The sequence below is a fragment of the Loxodonta africana genome, chromosome 1 (genome assembly GCF_030014295.1).
Source record: "Loxodonta africana isolate mLoxAfr1 chromosome 1, mLoxAfr1.hap2, whole genome shotgun sequence".
NCBI lineage: Eukaryota > Metazoa > Chordata > Mammalia > Proboscidea > Elephantidae > Loxodonta > Loxodonta africana.
The window spans coordinates 95,966,470-95,981,109 of record NC_087342.1 but is presented as its reverse complement, the minus strand read 5'-3'; positions in this window follow the sequence as shown (position 1 = coordinate 95,981,109).

Here is a 14,640-nt window from a genome sequence, read left to right as displayed (position 1 = left end):
GTTTGGTTTGGTATGGTTAGGGCAGGCTGTGACTAACCTGACATTGTCCCAAAAGTTACTTTCCTCACCTTAACCTTCATTCAAACACATACACCTTAAATTTCCTTCCCCAAATGTCTTAGCACTCACCTCAATCAGTGTTTCCTCTATCTCAGGCCCCTTCACTACGGCCCTCATGTCCCTTCCCACCTCATCTCACCTCAAAGTGGCCCCAGGAACAATCTGAAGGCCTCTTTCCTGTATCCACAGCGCTCCCCCCACACACCTACACACTCCCTTCCTCTGCCCTCTCACATCACAGGACCCCATGCACTCTTCCTTCCTCTGTCCTCACACTCTAGGTGCGCGCGCGTGCGCGCGCGTGCGCGCACACACACACACACACACACACAGTTTCCCCACTCCCACGGATGCCTCTCCCCTACCCCCCGGCAGCTCGTACTCACCTCACAGATGCACCAAGAAGCTCTCCACCTGTAGTTGTATCTGCAGTACGTGTCCACCTTGGCGCATTCCTGCTCTATATAGCCTTTCTGGTGGTTCTAGTAGTCGGCAGCCAGCTGCCCCAGCTCCATCACCACCATGTACTCCCCGACGGCGCTACTGAAGTGCAGGTCCTCCTCTTGGTTATTGATGAATCTCTACACAAACTGCTCTCGCCGGCCTATTGGAGAAATGACACTCAAACTCATCTTGTTCCAGGAAATGTGCTGAAAGGAAAGGAATGATCCAGTCACGGGTGGCCTCTCGGGAAGAAACTGATGGTGAAGCCCACCAGTAATGGGCCCCTGGCACAAGGTGGCGGCACTAAAGACTCCTGATGGGCTCCACCCGCAACACCAAACCTGTGTGTCTTCGTTTTTCATTCAACTGATCCTGACTGAGGCCGCACAGGTCCTTTGATCCACTCCTGCTTAGATACTTGGCTGGAGACCTCCAAGTTGGAGCCAGATGAGGATTTGCCCCTATACTTGTCATCTACATCACCTTCTCCTGAAGCCACGCCTCCTCTCACCTCCCACAGTTCTTCACCTGTTCCTCTAAACACTTCCTACCTCCTCCATTCTGTAGATACTTCTTTAGTATCTACTGACCTGTGCCAGCCCTGTGCTGCCCACTGGGAATCCAAAGGAAGGAAAAACAGATTTCTCCAATCTACTCATAAAGCTTAAATTGTAGTGAAAGTGATAGATAAAAGCCAAATGCACAAAAATTCATACATGAATGAAAAATATCAAAAAGGGAAAAGTGTGGAGTTACATACAGAGGATAATGGTATGATGTAGATTGCCTTAGGATGCCAGAGAAGGAAGGCTTTCTGAAAACTGCCATTTAAGATGATGTTACAGATTGAATTGTGTCCCCCTCCAAAAATGTTGTAAATGTGAATCCCTATACATATGGTTATAATCCCATTTGGGAATGGGTTTTGTTTGTTACGTTAATGACACAATATTAGTGTAGGGTGTATCTTAAATCAGTATCTTTTGAGATATAAACAGAGCAGACTGAGCAAGCCACAAGCAAGCAGACACAGGGGTAGATAGATGCCAAGCAACATGAAGACTGCTCAGGAACAGAAGCTCAAAGAGACAAGGACCTTCTTCCAGAGCCAACAGAAAAAGAAAGGCTTCCGCTAGAACTAGCACTCTGAAATCGGACTTCTACCCTCCTATCTGTGAGAAAATAAATTTGTTAAAGCCACCCACTTGTGGTATTACTGTTATAGCAGCCCTAAGTAACTAAGACAGATGACATGCAGTATTAAGTTGATGTGAGCTAGTGGAAGATTGGGGTGTGTGTCTGAGTTTGGGCTAAAAGGTAGGCACATTTCAGGTAAGAGGAATACCATGCACAAAAGCTTGAAAGAATTGATGAAGTTCTGCAAGAAACCAGAAGACAAGAGTTTACTGAAGTACAGAGAGCAAGAGGAAAGGAATGGAAAATATTAGACTGGAAAAATCACATGGAGCCAGGTACTTAAAAGCCTCGTAGGTAACGTTAGGATTTCAGATTTATACCAAATATAATAGGAAATGAGAAACTATCAACTTAAGCAGATTAAAACCATGATCCAATACAGGTTCCCTATCCCATGCCTGGAAACCCTGCTGGTGTAGTGGTTAAAGAGTTCAGTTACTAATCAAAATTACAATGATATACCATCTCACCCCAACAAGGCTGGCATTAATCCGAAAAACACAAAATAATAAATGTTGGAGAGGTTGTGGAGAAACTGGAACACTTATACACTGCTGGTGGGAATATAAAATGGTACAACCTCTTGGAAATCGATTTGGCGCTTCCTTAAAAAGCTAGAAATAGAACTACCATACAATCCAGCAATCCCACTCCTTGGAATATATCCTAGAGAAATAAAAGCCTTCATACGAACAGATATATGCACACCCATGTTCATTCCAGCACTGTTTACAAGAGCAAAAGGATGGAAGCAACCAAGGTGCCCATCAACGGATGAATGGATAAATAAATTATGGTATATTCACACAATAGAATACTACACAACAATTAAGAACAAAGATGAATCCGTGAAACATTCCATAACGTGGAGGAGTCTGGAAGGCATTATGCTGAGTGAAGTTAGTCAGTTGCAAAAGGACAAATATTGTATAAGACCACTATTATAAGAACTCTAGACAAAGCTTAAACACAGAAGAAAATATTCTTTGATGGTTACAGCATGGAGAGGGAGAGACAGGGGTGTTCACTAATTAGATAGTAAACATGAACTATTTTAGGTGAAGGGAAAGACAACACACAATACAGGGAGGTCAGTACAACTGGACTAAAAAAAAAGCAAAGAGGTTTCCTAAATACAACTGAACGGTTTGAAGGCCAGAGTAGCAGGGATGGGCGTTTGGGGACCATGGTTTCAGGGGACATCTAGGTCAACTGGCATAACTAATGTATTAAGAAAACGTTCTGCTCCCATTTTGGCAAGAGGCATCTGGCACCTTAAACGCTAGCAAGCAGCCATCTAAGATGCATCAATTGGTCTCAACTTACCTGGAGAAAAGAAGAAGAAAGAACACCAAAGACATATGGTAAAGATGAGCCCAAGAGACAGAAAGGGCCACATAAACCAGAGACTACATCAGCCTGAGGATGGAAGAACTAGATGGTGCCTGGCTACCACTGATCACTGCCCTGACAGGGAACACAACAGAGAATCCCTGATGGAGCAGGAGAACAGTGGGATGCAGATCTCAAATTTTCATAAAAAGACCAGACTGAGTAGTCTGACTGAGACTAGAGGGAACCTGGAGGTCATGGTCCCTGGACCCTTTGTTAGCCCAAGACTAACCATTCTCGAAGCCAACTCTTCAGGCAGGGATTGGACTGGACTATAAGATAGATAATGATACTGGTGAGGAGTGAGCTTCTTGGCTCAAGTAGACACCTGAGACTATGTGGGCAGCTCCTGTCTGGAGGCGAGATGAGAAAGAAGAGGGGACAGGAGCTGGTTGAATGGACACGGGGAATACAGGATGGAGAGGTGGAATGTGCTGTTTCATTAGGGGGAGACCAGCTAGGAGTACATAGCAAGGTGTGTATAACTTTTGGTGTGAGAGACTGACTTGATTTGTAAACTTTCACTTAAAGCACAATTAAAAAAAAAAAAAGGAGAGAAAGAATATACCAAACTGGATGTCAGAAGAAACCCTGAAACTTGCTGTTGAACGTTGCAAGTAGCTAACCGAACCAAACCCAGTGCCGTCGAGTTGATTCCAACTCATAGCGACCCTATAGGGCAGGGCAGAACTGCCCCACAGACCTTCCAAGGAGTGCCTGGCGGATTCGAACTGCTGATCCTTCAGTTAGCAGCCGTAGCACTTAACCACTACACCACCAGGATTTCCGCAAGTAGCTAAAACAAAAGAAAAAAATGATGAAGTAAAAACGCTGAACAGAAGATTTCAAAGGGCAGCTCGAGAAGACAATGTAAAGCATTATGATGACATGTGCAAAGAGCAGGAGATAAAAAACCAAAAGGGAAGAACACGCTCAGCGTATCTCAAGCGGAAAGACCTGAAGAAAAAAATTCAAGCCTCGAGTTGCAATACTGAACGATTCTGGGGGGAAATATTAGTGACGTAGGAAGCATCAAAAGAACACGGAAGAAAAACACAGTCATTATAACAAGAAGAACTGGTTGACATACAACCATTTCAGGAGATAACATATGATCGATAATCGATGGTACTGAAGGAAGAAGTCCGAGCTGCCCTGAAGGCATTGGCAAAAAACAAAGCTCTGGGAATTGAGGGAATACCAATTGAGATGTTTCAAGAAACTGATGCACCACTGAAAATGCTTACTTGTCTATACCAAGAAATCTGGAAGACAGCTCCCTGGTCAACCGACTGGAAGAGATACATATTTATGCCTATTCCCAAGAAAGGTGACACAATTGAATGTGGAAATTATCAAACAATATCATTGATGTCACATGAAGGCAAAATTTTGCTGCAAGATCACTCAAAGGCAGCTGAAGCAATATGACAACAGGGAAATGCCAGAAACCCTAGCTGGACTCAGAAGAGGATGTGGAACCGGAGATATCACTGCGGATGTCAGATGGATCCTGGCTGAAAGCAGACAGCACCGGGAAGATGTCTACCTGTGTTTTATTGGCAATGCTAAGGCATTCGACTGTGTGGATCATAACAAACTATGGACAACTTTGAGGAGAATGGGAATTCTGGAATACTTAATTGTGCTCCTGAGGAATCTGTACACGGGTCAAGAGGCAGTCGTTCAAACAGAACAAGGGGATGCTATACGGTTTAAATTCAGGAAAGGTGTGTGTCAAGGCTGTATCCTTTCACCATACCTATTCAATCTGTATGCTGAGCAAATAATCCAAAAAGTTGGACTATATGAAGACTCATTAACAACCTGCATTATGCAGATGACACAACTTTGCTTGCTGAAAGTGAAGAGGACTTGAAGTATTTAGTGATGAAGATCAAATATCATAGCCTTCAGTATGGCTTACACCTCAACATAAAGAAAAAAAATCCCAGCAACTGGACCAATAAGCAACATCATGATAAATGAAGAAAAGACTGAGGTTGTCAAGGATTTTCTTTTACTTGGATCCACAATCAACACCCATGGAAGCAGCAGTCAGGAAATCAAAAGAAGCATTGCATTGGGGAAAGTGGCTGCAAGAGATCTCTTTAAAGTGTTAAAAAGCAAAGATGTCACCTTGAGAACTGAGGTGCACCTAACCCAAGCCATGGTGTTTTCAATCGCCTCATATGCACATGAAAGCTGGACAATGAATAAGGAAGACCAAAGAAGAATTGACGCCTTTGAATTGTGATGTTGGCAAAGAATATTGAATATACTATGGACTGCCAAAAGAAGGAAGGAATCTCTCTTGGAAGAGGTACAACCAGAATGCTCCTTAGAAGCAAAGATGGTGGGCATATATTGATGATATCAACTTGTTTATCTCCAGCCCTAGACTCTCCCTAAGTTCAAGTCTCATATATTTATTTGACCCCTTGACAACTTCTCATGAATATCAAAATGTCATATCAAATGTCACTTAAAGAAAACCCTTATTTATAGCCTCCCACTTCAAACCATTTCCTCCCTTGATCTTCCGTTTCTCAATAACAAGCACCAACATCCGTCCAGTTGCTCAAGACAAAATCCTTAGAATCTCGATTTTCTGCTTTTCCTCACCACTCACATTTTATCCACCAATAAGTCAACCCAAATATATCCCAAATATGTCCACTTCACTCCCTCTTTATCACTACAACACTAAATGAAGGCACAAGTATGTCTTCTCTGGAGAATTCCAGGGAACTATGTTCCTGAATGGTCTCCTTGCCTACATTTTTGAACCCTACAAGCCATTCTCTACATAGTAGGTAAAATTATTTTAAAATATAAATTATCTCTCCATATAAATAACCCTCCAGTGGCTTTACCTATCTCTTTAAATAAAATTCAGATTTCTTACCATGGCTGTCAAGGCTTTAATGATTTGGCTCCTGACGCCCTCTCCAACCTCATCTCATGCCACTCTCCCCTTTGCTCGCTATGCTCCAGTCACTCTAGCCTTCTTTCTCACCCTTAAACACGGCAAACATCCTACCACATTTAGACCTTTCTCTTGTAGTCCCCTCTCCTTGGAGCACTTGTCCCTTAGATGTTCACATGGCTGGCTTCTTCTCATCATTCACATCTCAGCTAAATGTCGCTTTCTCAGGGAGAGGTCCCTAGTCACCTGAACTGCCCTGGTGTGAATCCAGTACTCTCTGTCTTATTACCCTGACATATTTTCTTCAGAGCACTTATCACACCATGAAATTTTCTTTTTCCTTAAATATTTACAGGTGTATTGTCTTTATCTCTTGTGATTAGATAAGTTTCATGAGACTAAGTGTCTTTTCTCTTATTCACATTGCATTACCTAAGCCTAGGACAGAAGCCAGAATGTAGTAGTTCTCAGAAAAATATTTTTGATCTAAATGAATAAACACAGGCATCCGAGAATTGATCTCTGTGTGGAAAGCAAGAAGGGGCACAAGCTCTAATACTCCTTTATTCAGATAATGCACTATATCCCTCCCACTTCCTGTGTCATCTTTCTCCTCCTTCTAGCTGGAAGAAGCATTTACAGGTAATGAAAACTCAATTTTAAGAAAGAGGGAAAATTCTATTGTATTTCATTTATTTTGATGGATCTCTTACAGTGCAGAGTGTTTATGCAAGCTTTGGAAATTTTCAGTAATGGTGCTGACTTAGGTGGGAAAAGAATAGAGAAGAACTAGAAGTAGAGAAGTAACCAGAACTATTGCCGTTGAGTGGATACCACTCATAGTGACCCTACAGGACAGAGTAGAACTGCTCCATTGGATTTCTAAGGCTGTATATCTTTATGGAAGCAGACTGCCACATCTTTCTCCTGAGGAGTGGCTGGTGGGTTTGAACTGCTGACATTTTGGTTCGTGGTTGAGCACTTTAACCACTGCACTATCAGGGCTCACTAGAGGTAACCAAAAAAAAAAAAAAAAAACACCCAAACTCGTTGATGTCTAGTCAGTTCTGACTCACAGGGACCCTGTAAGACAGAGTAGAACTGCCCCATAGGGTTTCTAAGGAGCGCCTGGTAGATTTGAACTGCTGACCACTACAAAACCAGATATATCTAATTAAGGGAAATAAGGGCACGGAGAATGAATCTATGAAATTTGGGATAAGACTCCCAAGGCCTATGGATTTCTAAGACTTGCTTATTGGCTTTCAGCTTTATGGGATATGAATAGCCTTCACAATCTCTTTGTACCCCTGCTCAGGTTATATGGGTGAACCACATGAAAGTGCTGATATTTGATCATTTTTTATATACAAAAATAGAATTGTGTATAATTTATCCTATACTAGCTTAATCCCTTCTTGTAGGCTCAGGCCAGAAAATGTGAAGACGTAGGAGAAGTCGATAGTATAGAAAGGTTCAAAATAGATTCATAACGAACATGAACCTATGACAGGTTTGTAGCAGATGCCTTAAGTTACTTAAGTCACCAAAGAACACCCCACAGATGCTCCATATCTACAGGGTCATTCCAAGCATGAATCTGCACTGCTTCAACCCAATGGTGTTTCCACAGGAAAAAGAAAGACTATCAAACTCACTTTCTGTCAGAGAAACTCCAATACAGGGACATAGGTCTAAACCCCATGAACCACAGGGTTTAGTAAGAAAAGAAAGGTGATAATGAAGAAGGCTTCTTGAAATCATACTTACGTATTAGAGAGAGGTACCAACATCACAGATCTCATTGAGGGCATAATAGTATCTTCTATTCCCTTCCACTCCCCATAAGAAATTCAGAGAATCCTTTATCTAGCTACCTCGACACAATAAAGGAAACAGTTGGAATTAGTTTAACATCATAATTTCCAAATCCTCTCAAGATCATGAGGGAATGGGATGAGAGGCTTGGAGGAGGGTGATAAGAAATACACTATCTTAGGACCCTTAAGCAGCTCTCATAGGGAAAGCAAGCATCCACGCTTCTCTTGTTGTGGGAAGAATTTTTCACAATTTTTTTTTTTTTTAAAAGAACATGACTTCATATGGCCCAGACATGGTGACCAACTCTTTCCCTACTTCTCCCACCCCATAACAGCTACCACCCAACGTCCGCACTTACGCCAGGTGTCCCTGGACAAAGCCAGAGGAGGGCTCAGCATCTTCAGTATCAGAGTCAGAGCTGCCATCCAGGTGCCCCTGGGGAACCACAAGCACACCATGCTGGAGAACAGGAGAGCACAGGGTAAGAGAGGAGCAGGCAAGTTTCCCTCAATGAGACCTGTGACCTTCCTCCACTCACATCCCAAATAATAGGAACCAAGGAACTCATTGCATTGCCTCTGGATTGGGTAACCTCAGTGTTGAGAACCAGTTAGTATGAGAGGAATACCATCATCAGTTGCTGGTCAGTAATTTAGTCCTCTTATGAAACTTAGACTTTCCTTCATTAAGAGGATTATTTCAATTCAGTACTATAAAGATTTCATCCAACTTCATCTAAAGCCTTCTAATTGACTCCTGTTGTGAGGCAGCCCGTGCAGGTCAGTGATGTGTACACACAAGTTTAAGCCCTTTAGGAGCCTTCATCTCTCCTATGGTTAGAGACAGAGCTGTTTGAACAAGCGTATGTGAGTGTGTTTAGGACTAGAGGTGGTGGAGGAAAGATGACTGCAAGTCAGGGGATCTTTAATCTTTAATCAAGTCAGCATAACTCAGTGCTGTAGATTTGGGAAAATGACCTTTTCATAGGCAAATGGAGACACTGTGATTTTTTCCAGGAATCTCAATACTGGAAAATGCTGTGATTCTTTGGACATTTGGAAGCCTCCTCAAGAAGCAGCATTCCCTGCTAACTGAGGGTCTGAAGAATTATGGGGTTTGATCAGAAAGTATAGTCTGTACCACCTTAGGGTAGATGTCTCTGATAAACAAAAGGAAATTAAAGTTAATCAAGAATTTAATCTGAGTGAAAAGTTTTTTCAACTTTGTCTCCTGATACTGTCACTGAGTTTAGAGGCACCTCCAGAATACATGGGAGGCAATCTATATGGAATGGAGGGTCTTGAAGGCACCTTTGTACAGCACTCAATGTAACAAAGTAATATGGTAAATGGTTCAAATCAAAGGATGCAATGGGCTTAGAGATCAATAAAGGACTCAAAGTCAACCTTTGGCACACGTCTGCTTTAGAATACTTAATATTTGTGTGGGAAAGTGTTCAGTCCCTTGACCTCAGTTCCCATTATCATTTTCTCACTTAACCGGGGATATTTTTCTGAATTGATCCTCTTCCCGTGCTTTATCTTAGGGAACGATGTAAGAAGACTTTGCTAATTAATACGTTATAGAATATTCAGGAAATGGAAAACTATGGAAAAACTGTGAATTCTATCCTTTGAGGTAATCATGTAACTTTAAATGTATAATTCTACTTTTGGATAATTATTAGAAATATTAAAATAAATGTATAATCTCAGATTCAGAAAAAAAAAATCTAAAGTTCTCCATTAATTCACGTCTACCACAGTTCTGACAAGCAGTCTTTCTTTATGTGCCTTAATATTCTAGTGACACAGTACTCAATATACTATAATAAAAACTGATTAAACTTCATTGAGTGATTCTTGAGCATTCACTTTGTACCAAAAATTTTCCTGAGAGCATTTTCTGCATCACATTTTTATTTAATTGTCACATCAGCCCCGTGAGTTCAGTACCCTATTTATCCCTACAGATGAAAAGAATAAAATGATAGCGATTAAATGACTTTTGCAAGGATACAAGGGTAATAAATGGTACATTCCAGGTTGAATCAAGTTACACATGATTCCAAACCCCATGAGCTCAGTCATTATATCATACTACCTCACATTCAGTGTCTGAATACAAGTGTCCCTTGTAGTAAAAACATTTTTATCCCTTTAATCTATGGATTTGAGTAGTGAGTAAGACCACTCCTTTTTTTTTTTTTTAACTTTTATTGAGCTTCAAGTAAACATTTACAAATCAAGTCAGACTGTCACATATAAGTTTATATATACCCTACTCCATACTCCCACTTGCTCTCCCCTTCCAGTCTCTCCTTTCGTGACAATTTTGCCAGCTTCCAACTCTATCCTCCCATCCCCCCTCCAGACAGGAGATGCCAACACAGTCTCAAGTGTCCACCTCATACAAATAGCTCACTCTTCATCAACATCTCTCTAACCACTGTCCAGTCCCTTCCATGTCTGATGAGTTGTCTTCGGGAATGGTTCCTGTCCTGGGCCAACAGAAGGTTTGGGGACCATGACCGCCTGGATTCCTCTAGTCTCAGTCAGACCATTAAGTCTGGTCTTTTTATGAGAATTTGGGGTCTGCATCCCACTGATCTCCTGCTCCCTCAGGAGTTCTGTTGTGCTCCCTGATAGGGCAGTCATTGGTTGTGGCCAGGCACCAGCTAGTTCTTCTGGTCTCAGGATGATGTAGGTCTCTGGTTCATGTGGCCCTTTCTGTCTCTTGGGCTCTTAGTTGTCGTGTGACCTTGGTGTTCTTCATTCTCCTTTGCTCCAGGTGGGTTGAGACCAATTGATGCATCTTAGATGGCCGCTTGTTAGCATTTAAGACCCCAGACGCCACATTTCAAAGTGGGATGCAGAATGTTTTCATAATAGAATTATTTTGCCAATTGACTTAGAAGTCCCCTTAAACCATAAGACCACTCCTTTTAATGAATGAAAGCATTTTATACAATTTAGGGGAGATTCTTTATAGCAATTCTAGTTTCCTCAAAAGATTCCCCTTATCGGCATCATTACAATCCTCTGGAAATGACAAAATTTGAACTTATATAATGACACCCATGTTCTCTTTGTTATTAAAAATTAACAGTGACCTCAAAATTCTTAAATCCAACCTATTGTTCTCAATCATTATTTCGGATTTCTCACCATATTGTAATGCAACACTTCAGATGCAGGCTGACCATCTCAGAACAGAAGTAGTGTCTCACTTTGGAAAAACATATTTTTACTAATGTGGAAGGTTCAAAATTTCTTGGAGAGCCTGCAAAGAAGTCACTATTATTCCTGTATTTGAGAAGAAACTATGTCCCTATACCCCAGTGATAACTCAGGATTGTTGGCAAGGGTGCAATTTGCAACCAGGAGTAGATCACATTTCATTTCATAAGCAGAAACTCCTAATTTGTACTAATTGTAATGTGTGATAATCTGGGAAAGCCAAGTATTACAGAAAATGGGATGGCAAAGAAAATTAACTCCATTTTGAGAACATGCAGAAATATGGTTAAAGAGAATTCTATCAAAACTTGTTCATCATTCTGCATCCCACTTTGGAGAGTGGCATCTGGGGCCTTAAACACTAGCAAGCGGCCATCTAAGATGCATCAATTGGTCTCAACCCACCTAGAGCAAAGGAGAATGAAGGACACCAAAGACACAATGTAATTACGAGCCCAAGAGACAGGAAGGGCCACATAAATCAGAAACTACATCAGCCTGAGACGAGAAGAATTAAATGGTGCCCGGCTACAACCAATGACTGCCCTGACAGGGAACACGACAGAGAACCCCTGAGGGAGCAGGAGAGCAGTGGGATGCAGATCTCAAATTCTTGTAAGAAGACCAGACTTTATGTTCTGAGACTAGAAGGACCCTGGAGGTCATGGTCCCCAGACCTTCTGTTAGCCCAAGACAGGAACTGTTCCCAAAGCCAACTCTTCAGACAGGGATTAGACTGCACTATAGGATAGAAAATGATACCGGTGAGGTGTGAGCTTCTTGGCTCAAGTAAACACATGAGACCATGTGGGCAGCTCCTGTCTGGTGGGGAGGTGAGAAGGCAGAGGGGGACAGAAGCCGGCTGAATGGACATGGGGAATACAGGGCAGAGAGAAGGAGTATGCTGTCTCATTACGGGGAGAGTAACTAGGAGTATATAGCAAGGTGTATACAAATTTTTATATGAGTGACTGACTTGATTTGTAAACTTTCACTTAAAGCACAATAAAAATTAAGAAAAAAGCCTGTTCATATAAATGTGACATACAATTTAGAAAACATTTATTTTGAAAAAGAAAGAGCCAATGACTATGACCTAAGTCTTCTTTGTTATATACATTTATGAGTAATAAAAATGTGCTCCTTTAAAAGTTATATCTTATACTTTTTTCCAATATTAATTCAAACTAAGCATGGTTTGAATTAATACTGAAATCACTGTAGCAACTATCAGCAAACTATCCATCCCAGTGGTGATCTCCAGGCTGAAGTTTTTCAGTGAAAGCGAGAGGAGGTCTCCTGCTCTACTTCTGCTGTGCATGAGAGGTGCCATTTAAGGGTTTATTTCCTGAGGAGAAGGCAGTTAAACTCAGTCCTGGAGGAAAGAAATTATCAGCACAGAAGTTCTATAGTCTCTGATCTCGAGACATGAAATTGTTGGTCTGTATCTATGGGAAATAAATCCCAACACTTTTGGAAACAAGCAAGTGAAATCAGAAGCACAAACTTTCTATTGAAAACAGGTAAGCTGAATTTTGTAGCATTAGCATTTCTGAGTCCAACCAGTTGTCACAGAATGGGACTCACTTAAGTAAGCCTGAGGGGTTGCAGTAAATATTGGAAAATGGGCTGTTTTAGATATCGGTCACGCACAAATAACATAGAAAGTCTGTCACTTGTCCAAGTAGAATATTTTCAGGAGTTTTCAGGCCAGCTGCCATGGCTGATCTGTAACTTGCAGTGAGAGGCAAGTCACTAGTCCTTATATCTAAGAAAAAAATAAATAAGAAGAAGAAGAAATGGGTAAACAGGCAATGTCTTCTTTCCATGGAAAGACCATCATCTCCTTCGACAGAAGACCGTGCCGTATAACAGGCTTGGTAAGGCCCTACCCAGGGGTACAGCAGTGATGTCTCTCGTCACTGTCTAAGTCAGGTGACAGGGCTTTTTCAACTTGTGAATGCCATTTGTTGACTCAACTTACCATTGTCTTATAATAATTTAACAGCTTTTTTTTTGTTTTGCACCAGAATGTTTGCCATAAGGTAGTCATAGAGAGTAGAACTAGAATGGGGTACCCATGCATACTGTATGTAGAAGTTACCTTTTTTTCGCTTTGCTGTAGAGCTTGTGTTCATTGCACAATGACAAAGTATCTGCCTCTTTATCCAGCACAATACTGACCAGATTATTCTTTAAAATCCACTCTGGCATTCCTCTAGCTGCTACCCAGTAATTTCAGGTGTTTTGGGCAATGAAGAAATGGATGAATCTGTTGAGCTGTACCAACTTCTTTACCATCTATTTTGTAGAGCTCCTTGTGAAGTCTGGAATGCTACTTGTTTTCTCTAAAACAGATAGTAAAATAATTTATCAGTTATTTTGCTCATAGTCCACCCTTCTAAATGAAGAACATATCTATCCTGAAAAGCCAAACATTAAGCACTAGTAGGACTTATTCATGGCAACAAAATTTTACCTAAATAAAATTAATTTGAATATTTATAAAAGATTCCCCAAGGGGAAGAAGGCTTGTCTTGACAACTCTTTCTACATGGTGTGCCTGTCAAACAAAGCAACTCTTTCAATATTGTAGAGCTGTTTAGAGAAACCTGAAGCTTACCACCCTCACTAATTATTGCTAGTATTCCTATGATTTGCGTATGTGCCATTCCATAAGTTACACAAACAAGATAAAGGAGCAAAACTTGATGCTACTACACAGCCATCTAGAGATGCTAAAGATGGTCTGGGTGCAAAAAAATAACCTGTTGGTTTCTAAAGTTCAAAATTTTGGGCTTGACTTTAAAGAAAGAGCTACTAGAAGAGTATGGTCAGTTGTTAAAAATAAAAATAAAGATTTCAGTTAACTAAAAAAAAAAAAAAAAAGACCCAAACCATGGCTCTACTATTATCCAAAGGAAAAATACTTTCTAACAACCGCAGCAGAATACCTATTAGAAATTTTAAGCTTCTGAAGAAGTGAGGAATCCTCATTGCTTGAACAGTCTTGAAAGCTATGAAAAATACAAAAGGATAACAAGAGTCAGCGCAAGAATTAAGAGAGTTTAGGGTGAGACAGTAAGTTCTGCCATCTAGGCAAAATGCAGAGAAGTTGGTTTACTTTCCCTCCAGAGGTAAAGTTAAACACTAAAGTCTTTTAACTGCCAACATTTCCCTCTGTGTTGTTGCCAACATTGAGATCTCTTTAATCTTGCCCAGAGTCCTTCCACCTATGGCCATGTGACTTCAGACCACCAGAAATAAACTTCATATGTTCATCTAGATAGGCTTCTTTTTTATTTTAATTTTTTGGTTGAAAATATTGATGACAAAATACACACATTCAACAATTTCCACATGTGCAGTTCAATGACATTGGTTACATTCTTCACATTGTGTCACCATTCTCACTATCTGTACCTATATTGTTTTACCACCATTAACAGAGACTCTTTGCTCTTTAATGTTCTCATCTGTGCTTTAGAGTTCCTGTTGCCAATTTGATCTCATATAATTCTTTAAAAGAGCACAACGATCAAGGCAGACATTACCAAT